Raw genomic sequence first — 14636 nt, 5'->3', positions numbered from 1 at the left:
AGAGCACAGGCAGACCTTTTCAAGGGTAGGTGATTTGGCAGGTTACAAAAGTGTATGGTGCCTAAAGGAGCGACTAAATGTAGGGCACATTTGGGAAACGAAAGGGTTGCGTGACAAAGGGCACCAGCAAATGGGTCAAAACGTTATGAAAACCACACAAACACAACAAATGTTATACCTTCCCACATTCCCACAGGTGTCCCAATGAAAACGGTACCTCACATGTGTGGGTGCACCTACCTAGGCGTCAAGGGGAAAGCCTAAAACACAAGTAACCCCAAGTCTGTTTTCACACCTGAATTTCACACTCTGTGCAGACCGGCACACCATACAGATATGGGCCTCAGGTGTCCAAGCCACCAAGGAAAACAAGGAACCCCTTTGGCATTTCCAAAACGAGGACACCCATGGGAATCGGCAGAGGTATGATTTGCGCAAATCGGCCCAGAATTTGTTACCCAGACACCCCCGCAAAGTCCGAAATGTGGGGAAAAAAAAGAATTTTCTGCACATTTCACTCGGCTCACCCATCGAAACACGCTGCCAACAACACATGGCCTACCGTCCCGCGTTCCCACAGGTGTCCTGTTGAAAACGGTACCTCACATGGGTGGGTGCACCTACCAGGGCGCCAAAGGGGAAAGCCTAAACCACAAGTAACCCCAAGACTGTTTTCACACCTGAATTTCACACTCTCTGCAGACGGGCCCACCATACAGATATGGGCCTCGGGTGTCCAAGCCACCAAGGAAAATAGGGAACCCCATGCATTTCTGAAAAGAGGACACCCATGGGAATCTGCAGGTATGATTTGGCAAATCGGCCCAGAATTTATTACCCAGACACCCCCGCAAAGTCCGAAATTTGTGGAAAGAACACATTTTCCGCACATTTCACTCGGCTCACCGATCGGAACACGCTGCCAACAATACATGGCCTACCGTCCCGCATTCCCACCGGTGTCCCGATGAAAACAGTACCTCACATGGGTGGGACAGTAAGGTTTGGGCACCCCGGCGCCAGATTGGCACACCAATGTGCCCCTCTGCGCGAAGGCAGGTACAGTAAACAAAGATAATTAAAAATGGCAGGCTGACCTTTAGCGGGGGCGGAGTGGCCCCCTACACCACTGTGGAATTTTCTAATGTGAAGGGGATGCACCTCTCCACCCCCACCCCAATTGGAGGGGTGGTACATCACATGTAGCCCTCCTCAGGGGCAGATAAGGGGGGGCTGTCCTGCATTCCTCCCTGGGCTCAGGCGTCCCTTCCTAGGAGCAGATATCTGGTCCCAGGGAGGGCTGCATGACGTGGCACCCACTCCATTGTGGGTGGCGGGGGAGGGGGTCAACGCCCATCGCATTAGACAATTCCCCCACCCTTTGGGGTGCCCCACAGCCCCCCTAAAATGCGTTCCACCATTTTCCATTTATTTCTTTGTTTACGAAACTTGCCATGGCGCAGTCGGGCACATTGGTGGACCAATCTGGCCCCATGGTGCCCAACCCTTACTTCCCCACCCACTGGGGGGCCTGTCCCACCATTTTTGATGGCCCTCTCCCCCCTCACCCCAAATGGGTGGTGGGGGCACCTCATGCAGGCCTCCCTGGGCCTCCTACAAATGGCTGCATGAGGTACACCCCCCTCCATTTGGAGTGGGAAGGAGAGGGCCACCAAAAATGTGTGGGACATGCCCCCCGGTGGGTGGGGCAGTAAGGTTTGGGCACCCTGGAGCCAGAGTGGCACACCAATGTGCCCTTCTGCACCAAGGCAAGCTTCGTAAACAAAGAAAAAAATGGAAAATGGTACACTACACTTTAGGGCGGACTGAGAGGCACCCTAAACCGCCAGTAAATTAGGTAATGGGGGATGACTCTGTACCCTCTCACACCAAATGCAGGGAGGGCATCTCATTCCGCCCTCCCTGGGGGCAGATAAGAGGGGGCATCTCATGTAGGCCTCCCTGGGGTCAGATGCCCCTTCCTAGGAGAAGATATCTGCCCCCAGGGAGGGCTACAAGGGTTGCCCCCATTTCCCCTTGCGGTCAGTGGGAGAAAGCTACCCCCTATCCGTAAAGGAAATCCCTGGTGGCTACTGCCCCCCGCCCCACTCCCTCCCAAAACTCCCTTTTGTTTATTTTGTTTTTTTTTGTTTTTTATTTTGCTCCCTTCCCTGGAGGCAGATGATCATCTATCTGCCCCCGGGGGGGCCTAACCTGCAAGCCCCATACTTTGGAGGACCTGCACCTTTATTTCTGGTGGCCCTCCCCCCCTCCAATTGGATGGGGGGCCACCTCATGTACTCCTGCCTGGGGGCATAAATCTGCCCCCAGGGAGGGCTACAATGGGTGGCCTCCCCTTTCCACTTGGTGTGGGAGGGGGCGGGCCACCACACTTTCAGGGGGGCAAAATAATCCCTGGAGTCTAGGGCCCCGCTACCCCCGCCCCCATTCCAGTTGATTTAGTTTTTTATTTTTATTTATTTTGCCCCCTTCCCTGGGGACAACTGCCCACAGGGATCAGCACATATGTGCCCCCATGCTTTGGGGGCTGGGGGGAGAGGGCTGCTTTCTGTAAGCAGCCCCCCTCGCCCCCACCTCACAAACGTATCCCTGATGGTCCAGTGGGCATTGCTGGGCGCGAATCGAGCGCTCTGAGCCCTCTCCGCACCAGCGATGCTGTCACAGAGTGTGTTGTTGGAAAGGGGAGAATCTCCCCTTTCCAACGACACCCTTTCCGAAACAATCCCTGGTGGCTAGGGCCCCCAAACCCTCTCCCCCTTCCCATCACGTTTTTCTTTTCCCAAATTTCTTTATTTTTTTATGCCCCCACCCCTGGGGGAAGATGGTCATGACATGGCACCCACTCCAGATCCAGGGGTCTTTATATATGAGCCCCCATGCTTTGGGGGCTGGGGGGAAGAGGGCTGCTTACTGTAAGCAGCCCCCCTCCCTCCCACATCACAAACGTTTCCCTGGTGGTCCAGTGGGCATTGCTGCCCGCACATCGATCGCCCTGCACCGGATCCGTGGGCAGCAATGCAATGCTTTACAGGGATCACTCAAAACAAGGTGCCAAAAAGGACGAGCTATCTCGTCCTTGGCACTGCATATGCACTATCAAGGATGAGATACCTCGCCCTTGGCACTTAGGGGTTAAACCCCTCTGAAAGCTTGTGGTGAAAAGACAGCACTGGTAAACCAGTAATGCCTATATTACAGCCTTGTTAAAATTAGAATTGGAACAATTGCATTATCCGGCACACATTTCGAAAGAGAATTTAGCAACAACAGTCTCTGAAAACTAGTTTGTACCGAACTTAACGGAACACGCTGCATTTTTTATGATGAACTTCATGGCTGGGCCACACACTAAAAGTGATTAGAGGAATCATCCCAAGGCCAAATGAACCTTTTCAGCACTTGCATGTTGTTTATGTCGATATGATTCAAGTATGTAACGGGTACAGGTATTTAATTGTTGTGGTGTGTCCATTCTCTAGATGGATAGAAGCAGGCCAATGTACACACCCAGACTCTCCCTGTACGGCCAAATTTCTGGTGAGAGAAGTATTTTTGGGAGTATGTGAGGTGATGAGGTCAGATAATGAGCCTCACTTTGTTAATGCAGTCTTCGAACAGATTAGCTTGCTGCTTGGTATAAAGCACAAGTTCTCTTCGGCGTATCACCCGCAAGGTAATGGGATATGTGAGAAGTGCAACGGCTTATTAAAGGAAAGGATAGCCAAGTTGAAGCTTAATCTAAAGAAGGGATGGTTACACTGCCTTCTATTGGCACTGTATGCACTCAGAAACCAGCCTGGTTCTGACCAGTATTTTACGCCGCATTAGATAGCAACAGGCAGAAGGATGCATACTCCGCTGACACCCTGAGACAGGGCTAGATATGATGCCCAGCCAACAGGAGAAATCTTAGGGTCTGAAATGCAGAATTACTTGAATGGCATGACATCTTGTCTTACTGTCATTTCAGGACAGCTGCAGCGACGACAAAAAGGGTGAAGAGCATCACAGACCATAGAAGGAGGTATCGCTACACACTCAGTGCAGAGTTTACGTTTTCCATCAATTTTTCCTGGAGACACGGTCCTGGTGAGAAACCACTCGAGGAAGAAGTGCGACAAGCCAACGTTCAACTGACCCTTTACAGTGGAAGACGGTACCCCATCTGCAGTCAAACTACAAGGAAGAAGAGCTTGGATTTTCCTGGGCGACATCAAACCGTACATCGGAAAAGACCCCCATGCGTAGAGATTACAGACAACGGGGAAGAACCACAGCACGTGCAGACGAGATCCATGACGAGGAAGAAGGACGCATGACCAGCAAAACTAAAATAAAAAACTTTTGTGCAAAATTGGGGCTTAAAATGGACATTTCCTCTGAGCAGAAAAGGGGATAAGCACATAAAACACAGACACTCTGTGCATTCTAGTTGCAGGGTGAAGAAGAAAATTGTACATATGAGCAACAACATACTCTGTTGACTTTGGACTTTGGACTGAGGCACACTGAAGCCTTGATAAGAAAAGAATATGCCAAAATGTGATCGCGGACACATAAATTGGAAGAAAGCACAGTATCCAGACTCATTCAAAACAGGAGCTTTGTTCGGACTCACTTATGACACCCCACAGCAGCAGCATCACTAAAGACGTTCTGAATTACTTTGACCTAGTCTTGAGGTCATACCCGTCACTAGTGGGAAGGCTCACTAGCCTCACTGAATTCCTTCAAGACCCTGAAAACGAAAAGACGATAAGGAGGCTGCTCACCATGATTGCAGAGCAGTTCCTCCTGCTTCCGGAATACAGAGAAGAAAAAACAAATGTCCCAAACAGAAGGAGAAGCGAATAGGCTTGTCAACGTGCTATTCTTTCCTTTAGTTGAAAACTGCCCGAATCTTGTCAGGAGACACACTGACGTCCTGACATTATTTTGAGATCCAGCAAACACAGACTGCTTGAGTATAATCCTGAACGGAATAAAAATTCAAGTTGTTCTCCACACACACCGAATTCACAGAAGCCACTCACAGTGAATATCGAACGATTCCAGAATTCAGCAAGGAAAAGATAAATGTCCCTGTCACCAGAAGATAGTAGATTGGCGAGCAATGTATTCTTTTGCCTAATTGAGGACTTTCCAAAACTTGTGGGGGGGCCCGCCGGGGTTGACGTCTTCACTTTCATCAGAGACCCAGCAAATTGTACACCAATGAGCATGCTACTGCAGGGTATTGTAATGAAAACTGAACTTTCTAATCACCATCAGATTTCCCAGGGGAGACTTGAAGCGTTCCGCCAAGGGACAGATCAAGAAAGTATTGCCAGAGACTTCACTTTTATTCATACTATCAAGGACACAATGTTTCTTCCGGAGTGAAACAGATAAGAAGAGTAGACTTAGGAACTTGTGTATTTTTGAACACGTACAGTAAAAGATAACTTGCCGAACGTATTGCATTAATTGACATTTTTTGAATACAAAAAAGAGAACTGTATCCAGAGACAATGACAATCTGTGATCCAGGCAAAGGAGGACAATTGTTTCAGTACCAGCAGCCGACAAGCAGAAACCACAGAATCCAGAGCTATTGTTGCCTAGAGTATATATGTTAACGTTAGTCTTTTTCTTCCAATGATAGAGATGGGAAATCAAACCAGTAGCATCGTCACCTCCCATGAGGAGAAGCACTTATTGTCCCAAAACTAAGTGCCATTGCCTAACCTAGAGGGGCAGAATGTATGTATGCATCATATTCATCATTGTTTTATTATCAATGACAATTCGAACTGCATATTTTATAGGTGTAAAATGTGTTCCAAGTCCGGTGCACCCACCTAATAACGTACGCATGACACCCACAACAGCACCGAAAATCTTTATATAGTGATCCCAGTTCCTAGAAGGTCTGCACAGGAGTGAGTAAACTTGAAACGAATGTGATTAACAATGACACACACACAGTGACAATCAAGCTGAATAGCCAGAGACAGGGTCGGCAGAGTAAGAATGAAAGAGGGTTAATGACAACCACACGCATGCAAGCGATAAGTGCACACACACCAGGTCTAGTGTCAATAAAAGCAGAACCTCAGGCCAAAGAAGGGGAAACGTTTGGGCAGCCAACAATGAGAAGCTACCCGACAAGTGAAGTGATAAGACAATTGGGAAAAGCTGAACCTTTAAAGAGACAAAAGGAGTTGGAGAAGTAAACAACTGAGACAGCATTGATAAGCACACATGATCCAATGAAGGGGACAAGTACGAGTTCTACAATACAGCCATATACTGGACCAATGGCAGAGTGGATATGGACATTTATAACTAAAAGAAAAAGAATGCAAGAGGAGAAGGAAAGGATTGCCATACCTTTGCCTACTCCCCTAGTAAAAATGAAGAAGCCTGCACCCTGGATTGAGGTACCCGAGAAACCTCCAGTAAGAAGAAGCCATGCAGAGGTGTTCAGGGGCGTAGTTATGGCAAACAACATGAAAACTGTGAGAATCAAGAGAAGCATACAAGGAGATGACAGTGAACTAAACGACTACTTGGACAGCACAGCACACTTGGGGAATAACATATGGTACCAACATATGAAAGAAGTTGGAAGACGGAATTCAGAGGAGGAATGCTTTGTTTGTGCACTCCTACCTTACAGCATGGGGAAGTCAATGATTTTTGTAGCTGTAGAAATCAATGTCCAGACAGCACACTGTCTGTCACAAATAGCAATGTGCAACACCAGAGGCCAGTTCATGGGAAGTGATGCCTCAATGAAATGGGAAATGGGCAACTGAAGCAGCTGATCCAAATGAAGACGACTATGTCCAGGACATAAAGACAAGGAATGATGGAAAGACAAAGCACATTGTGATCAGATACGGGAAGCCTGGAGTTAAAGGAGCGTAGATCATAAGAGATGCAAATCAAAAACTGAATGTCCAAGGAAGAACTCCAGAAGAAGCCAGAAAGTGGAAAAACATAGGTCAAATTCAAATCTGGGGAACAGTACTTTCACCAGACGGATGGGAGAAAAGAGTAGTGATTTGCAGAGCATGCATGGTCCTTGGCGCCTTCAAAGAAGCAATGGAAAATTTGCAGAAGATATGCAGACCATTATGGCCAAAACTTGCAAAACTACTAACATGGTTTGAAGACAGAGGAGGACCCCTACAGATAGTGCCATTGGAAAATGCCAAACTGTGCTTCAGAAACAATGGTACAAGGAAAATGGGAGAAAATCAGAACTGTGGACGTATCTTTGATGCCACATGAATGGCACAAGGTACCACAGTAATCTTGGATCATTACTGGGCATGTGGACCCTGGGCATATATCAGGCTGCTGAAGAATTGGGGAGGTATATGCACAATAGTGAATGTCCATGTCCCAGCATTGGTGATTCCAAAAAGTGATCTGAATATTGACAGTTTCCCGAAAGCCGATGCTCACATAAGAAAAAGGAGATCTTTGTGGATCTGATGAATAGAATGAAGAGAGAGAATTACTTTTCTGACAAATCAAAAGAAGCTTTCCATGCAATCCCATATGAACACAGACTGTCCAGTCTAACCTCATCAGTGTTCATGACAATCTTCATGCCACAGATCCAAATTGGAGCAAATACTAAATGGTTGCAGATAACCAGATGGGAGTTACTGCAAACCATGAACACAACCATAAAGGGATTCAACACGATCAAGGAAGAGTTAAGGGCGATTCGTCTAATGACTCTCCAGAACAGATATGTCCTTCACGTGATCACAGCCATTGATGGAGGTGTTTGTGCAAAAATCAGAGAATCATGTTGCACATTTAAACCATCTCACGACGAAGAAAGTGGAACGTTAACAGATGCCATAGGTATGCTGACGAAACTACAGAATCAAATGATTGATGAAGCTGACGATGTTGATGACGACAGTTGGTTTGGATCACTATTCTCATGGGTTCCACAATGGATGGAAATTCATAGGAGCACTGCTAGTGATGATATTGCTCGGATTCTGTGTTATCAAAATAATAATATCCCAGTGCCAGAAAACTGCGAAAGAAAAGCCATAGGGATGAAGATCATGATTGATGTTGAACCCAGATGGAAGCCTAAAGACCTGACTGATGAAGAAATAAGAGACTTCGCGAAAACTAGCTTTTATGCACCAGAAGGAACAAAGTTTCGGTATCCAAGGAAACACAGAAATTATATGGGAAGATGGATCTACTGCAACCCAAATGGACAATTAAACAATGTCAACTGATGACATGGAATAAAGACGAACATGTGAGAGCAGCAGGAAGCTTGAAGGGAGTCATAAAAATAAGGACCCCAAAGAGACATTTCAACAGACTATACTGTGTGAACCCGGAAGATGAAGGAGAAGTGAATGCAGAGGATGCAGAAAAGATAGATACCAAGGAAAAAATGAAAATAGTCGATGAATCACCCAGAGAGGGGAATGTAGAGGAGGTCCCAAGCCTGACCCGCACTCAAATCGCTCATTTTGAAGTGCCAGGAACTTTCACGCCGAAGTGTGTGACATATGATGAGCAAATAAACCAGCAGAGAACTCCATGCCACTGCCTTCCATCCAAAAAGAATTAAGTTAGCAGATGTTTGGGGGTGAGTGTTGCAGGGGGAGTGCTTAACCTTAAGTACCATCACATGCTCTGAAATGATATTTCCTGTTTTGCCATTAAAGATTTGTGCACCAGGACCCCAACCGGCCCATAAAGCTGGGGGTTGCCCAATAGCACTTTAAGATGAGGTAGCAGCACCTGTGAGATGGATGGGGATGCAGATTCGTATTCTAGCATCAAATCAATAATGGCAACTCAATGGTTTGGCAAAGGGAGTCCATTTAATGACAAGTACAAAAAACGGGGAGTTCATGAACATCAGCTGTTGCTTGATCATCCTTTTCGCCTCAACTCCAACAAACTTCATAGAAAACACATCTTTTATACTAAAAACTCGTCATCACTGACGTGTAACGCTTAAAATGTTGCATGCAATTCTATTGGTTATAGGAAGGTAACTTTACTATAGGTGTTATATCTGTATGTGGTAAGGGGGTGAGAGGATTGGGTAATCAGTGTCAGATGGGGCATCTAAGCCCTTCCTTCAGAATAGCTATTGTGGACGTCACTAAAAGTACGACGTCCCATTGGTTCTACAAACTATAGGATCCGAGATTACTTGGTCTATTGTGATTGGGTTGGCACCAAGCCTCCTTGTACTTTTCTACTGGCTTAGCAGCGTGCAGAATGGTTGGCCAGCTGCAGGGTGCTCACACGCTCTTCCAGCCTTCCCACAACCATTGCCATCATCAATCACCTCCCCACTGGCCATGTGTCAATTATTTTATGTTGGTTGGCCTTGAGACTGTATCTCTGTCGGGAAGAGTTCAGATATCTTTGCATGGCACAAGTCCGCGCATAGGTGTGAAGGCCCCAACTCTTCTTAGTTGGCAGGTCACATGATTCAGACACTGTGAAATCGTCTCCTTTTCCATGATTTAGCTTTCTGCCCACCACCTGCCTTTTGCTGCTCATCTTGACTTCTTTGAACAGGATACTCCGCTCTTGCTTCACAAATTGTATCTATGGTTTGTCTATGTCTGCCAATGCAACCTTGGCTTCTTCTGGCTTCTTGGTACGGGTTGCATGCGTCTGAGTTTCGTTTCTTGTCTTTTTACTTTTCGATTCTTGTGTTGAGGGGCTCCTCTCTTGTGGCCTTTTAGTAACGTTTGGTTGATTCTGCCCTTGTGCACAGTGGAAGTATACTTATATAAAATGCTCCTTTTTGAGGTAGATATGTATAGGTGGCGCTTGCCGCAATCTATTTTACTACTAAGCATAGCAAGCAGCACGGTTTTCTCAGCTTTCTTGCAGTTCCAAGCATATGTACACGTGCAAACTGGCTGCATATCTTCATCCCGCTTATGGCATAAGCTTCATACCTTTGACATCGTTATTTTACTTTAAATTCATGATGTCCCTTAACCATGGTGTTTCGTCTCTTTTTGTCATTCGCAGGTTGTCATATCTTCAACATCTAAGTCAGTCTGGGTTCTTGTGACGTCACCATTTGTCTTCCTTTAGGACTTTCTTGGCTTCTTCAGGCATTGTTTTTTGACAATCATCAGTTTGTCTCACTTGTTGATATGGTTTTCTCAATGGGTACCTTACTGTCCAAGGTTTCTTAAGTACAGGTACTTCAATAGGTGCTGTCTGCCTGATAGGTACCGGGCAGAGCCCCACTGCAGCTCTATGCTGGTTTATTTGCCCATCATATGTCACATACTTTGGCGTGAAAGTTCCTGACACTTGAAAATGGGCGATTTGAATGCGGGTCGGGATTGGGACCTCCTCTACATTCCCCCCTATGGGCGATTCTTCGACCACTTTCATTTTTTCCTTGGTATCCATCTTTTCTGCATCCTCTGCATTCACTTCTCCTTCATCTTCTGGGTTCACACACCTGTTAAAATGTCTCTTTGGGGTCCATATTTTTATGACTCCCTTCAAGTTTCCTGCTGCTCTCACATGTTCGTCTTTGTTCCATGTCATCAGTTGACATTGTCCATTTGGGCTGCAGTAGATCCATCTTCCCATATAATTTCTGTGTTTCCTTGGATACCAAAACTTTGTTCCTTCTGGTGCATAAATGCTAGTTTTCATGAAGTCTCTTATTTCTTCATCAGTCATGCCTTTGGACTTCCATCCGGGTTCGACATCAATCATGATCTTCATCCCATTGGCTTTTTTCGCAGTTTTCTGGCACTGGGATATTATTATTTTGATAACACATTATCCGAGCAATATCATCACTAGCAGGGCTCCTAGGAATTTCAATGCATCTGCCATCCATTGTGAAACCCATGAGAATAGCGATCCAAACCAACTGTTGTCTTCCACTTCGTCAGTTTCATCAATCATTTGATTCTGTAGTTTCATCAGCATACCTATGGCCTCTGTTAACGTTCCATTTTCTTTGTCGTGAGATGGTGTAAATGTACAACATGATTCTCCGATTTTTGCACAAACAGCTCCATCCATGGCTGTGATCATGTCAAGGACATATCTGTTCTGGAGAGTCATTAGTCGAATCGCCCTTAACTCTTCCTTGATCGCGTTGAATCCATTTATGGTTGTGTTGATGGTTTGCAGTAACTCCCATCTGGTTATATGCAACCATTTAGTATTTGCTCCAGCGTGGATCCGTGGCATGAAGATTGTCGTGAACACTGATGAGGTCAGACTGAAAAGTCTGTGTTCATACGGGATTGCATGGAAAGCTTCTTCTGATTTGTCAGAAAAGTAATTCTCTCCCTTCATTCTATTCATCAGTTCCACAGATCTCCTTTTTCTTAGGTGAGCATCGGCTTTTGGGAAACTGTCAATATTCAGATCAGTTTTTGCAATCACCAATGCTGGGACATGGACATTCACTATTGTGCTTATACCTCCCCAATTCTTCGGCAGCCTGATATATGCCCTGGGTCCACATGACCAGTAATGATCCATGATTACTGCGGTACCATGTGCCATTCCTGTGGCATCAAAGATACGTCCACAGTTCTGATTTTCTCCCATTTTCCTTGTACCATTGTTTCTGAAGCACAGTTTGGCATTTTCCAATGGCACTATCTGTAGGGGTCCTCCTCTGTCTTCAACCCATGTTAGTAGTTTTGCAGGTTTTGTCCATAATGGTCTGCATATCTTCTGCACATTTTCAATTGCTTCTTTGAAGGCTCCAAGGACCATCCATGATCTGCAAATCACTACTCCTTTCTCCCATCCGTCTGGTGAAAGTACTGTTCCCCAGATTTGTATTTGACCTCTGTTTTTCCACTTTCTGGCTTCTTCTGGAGTTCTTCCTTGGACATTCAGTTTTTTATTTGCCTCTATTCTGATCTCCGCTCCTTTAACTCCAGGCTTCTCGTATCTGATCACAATGTGCTTTTTCTTTCCATTATTCCCTGTCTTTATGTCCTGGACATAGTCGTCTTCATTTGGATCAGTTGCTTCAGTTGCCCATTTCAGTGAGGCATCATTTCCCATTAACTGGCCTCTGGTGTTGCACATTGCTATGTGTGACAGACAGTGTGCTGTCTGGACATTGATTTCTACAGCTACAAAGATCATTGACTTCCCCATGCTGTAAGGTAGGAGTGCACAAACAAAGCATTCCTCCTCTGAATTCCGTCTTCCAACTTCTTTCATATGTTGGTACCATGTGTTATTCCCCAAGTGTGCTGTGCTGTCCAAGTAGTCGTATAGTTCACTGTCATCTCCTTGTATGCTTCTCTTGATTCTCATGGTTTTCATGTTGTTTGCTATAACTATGTCCTTGAACACCTCTGTATGGCTTCTTCTTACTGGAGGTTTCTCAGGTACCTTAATCCAGGGTTCAGGTCTCTTCATCTGTACTAGTGGAGTAGGCAAAAGTCTGGCAATTCTTTCCTTCTCCTCTTGCATTATTTTTCTTTTGGTTATAAATGTCCATATTCACTCTGCCATTGGTCCAGTATATGGCTCTATTGTAGAACTCGTACTTGCCCCCTTCATTGGATCATGTGTGCTTAACAATGCTGTCTCGGTTGTTTACTTCTCCAACTCCTTTTGTCTCTTTAAAGCTTCAGCTTGTCCCACTTGTCTTATCACTTCACTTGTAGGGTAGCTTCTCATTGTTGGCTGCCCACACGTTTCCCCTTCTTTGGCCTGAGGTTCTGTTTTTATTGACACTTGACCTGGTGTTTGTGCACTTATCGCTTGCATGCGTGTTGTTGTCCTTAACCCACTTTCATTCTTACTCTGCCGACACTGTCTCCAGCTATTCAACGTGATTGTCACTGTGTGTGTGTCATTGTTAATCACATTCATTTCAAGTTCACTCACTCCTGTGTCAGGCCTTCTAGGAACTGGGATCACTATAAAGGGTTTCAGTGCTGTTGTGGGTGTCATGCGTACATTATAAGGTGGGTGCACTGGACTTGGAACACTTTTTACACCTATAAAAAATGCAGTTCGAATTGTCAGTGATAATAAAACAATGATGAATATGATGAATAAATACATTATGCCCCTATAGGTTAGGCGATGGCACTTAGTTCTGGCACAATAAGTACTTCTCTCCTCCTGGGAGGTGACGATGCTGATGGTTTGATTTCCCATCTCTATCATTGGAAGAAAAAGACTAACGTTAACATGTATACTCCAGGCAACAATAGCTCTGGATTCTGTGGTTTCTGCTTGTCGGCTGCAGGTACTGGAACAATTGTCCTCCTTTTTCCTGGATCACGGATTGTCTATTGTATCTGGATACAATTCTCTTTTCTGTATTCGAAAACTGTCAATTAATGCAATAAGTTTGGCAAGTTCTCTTTTACTGTACATGTTCAAAAATACACAAGTTCCTAAGTCTACTTATCTGTTTCACTCCAGAAGAAATATTGTGTCCTTGATAGTATGAATAAAAGTGAAGTCTCTGGCAATACTTTCTCCATCTGTCCCCTGGCGGAACACTTCACAGTCTCCCCTGGGAAATCTGATGGTGATTAGAAAGTTCAATTTTCATTACAATACCCTGCAGGAGCATGCTCATTGGTGTACAATTTGCTGGGTCTCTGATGAAAGTGAGGACGTCAACCCCGGCGGGCCTCCCCACAAGTTTTGGAAAGTCCTCAATTAGGCCAAAGAATACATTGCTCGCTAATCTACTATCTTCTGGTGACAGGGACATTTGTCTTGTCCTTGCTGGATTCGGGAATCGTTCTGTATTCACTGTGAGTGGCTTCTGTGAGCTTGGTGTGTGTTGAGAGCAACTTGAATTTTTATTCCGTTCAGGATTATACTCAAGCATTCTGTGTTTGCTGGATCTCAAAATAATGTCAGGACGTCAGTGTGTCTCCTGACAAGATTCGGGCAGTTTTCAATTAAAGGAAAGAATAGCACGTTGACAAGCCTATTCGCTTCTCCTTCTGTTTGGGACATTTGTTTTTTCTTCTCTGTATTCCGGAAGCAGGAGGAACTGCTCGGCAATCATGGTGAGCAGCCTCCTTATCGTCTTTTCATTTTCAGGGTCTTGAAGGAATTCAGTGAGGCTAGTGAGCCTTCCCACTAGTGACGGGTATGACCTCAAGACTAGGTCAAAGTAATTCAGAACGTCTTTAGTGATGCTGCTGCTGTGGGGCGTCATAAGTGAGTCCGAACAAAGCTCCTGTTTTGAATGAGTCTGGATACTGTACATTCTTCCAATTTATGTGTCCGCGATCACATTTTGGCATATTCTTTTCTTATCAAGGCTTCAGTGTGCCTCAGTCCAAAGTTCAAAGTCAACAGAGTATGTTGTTGCTCATATGTACAATTTTCTTCTTCACCCTGCAACTAGAATGCACAGAGTGTCTGTGTTTTATGTGCTTATCCCCTTTTCTGCTCAGCGGAAATGTCCATTTTAAGCCCCAATTTTGCACAAAAGTTCTTTATTTTAGTTTTGCTGGTCATGCGTCCTTCTTCCTCGTCATGGATCTCGTCTGCACGTGCTGTGGTTCTTCCCTGTTGTCTGTAATCTCTACGCATTGGGGAGCAGGCAGGGGGTCTTTTTCCGATGT

Source organism: Ambystoma mexicanum, chromosome 9 (assembly GCF_040938575.1).
Source record: "Ambystoma mexicanum isolate Mex_15411 chromosome 9, UKY_AmexF1_1, whole genome shotgun sequence".
In the NCBI taxonomy this organism is placed as follows: Eukaryota; Metazoa; Chordata; class Amphibia; order Caudata; family Ambystomatidae; genus Ambystoma; species Ambystoma mexicanum.
The sequence above is the reverse complement of the archived record's forward strand: the minus strand, read 5'-3'. Positions refer to the sequence as shown.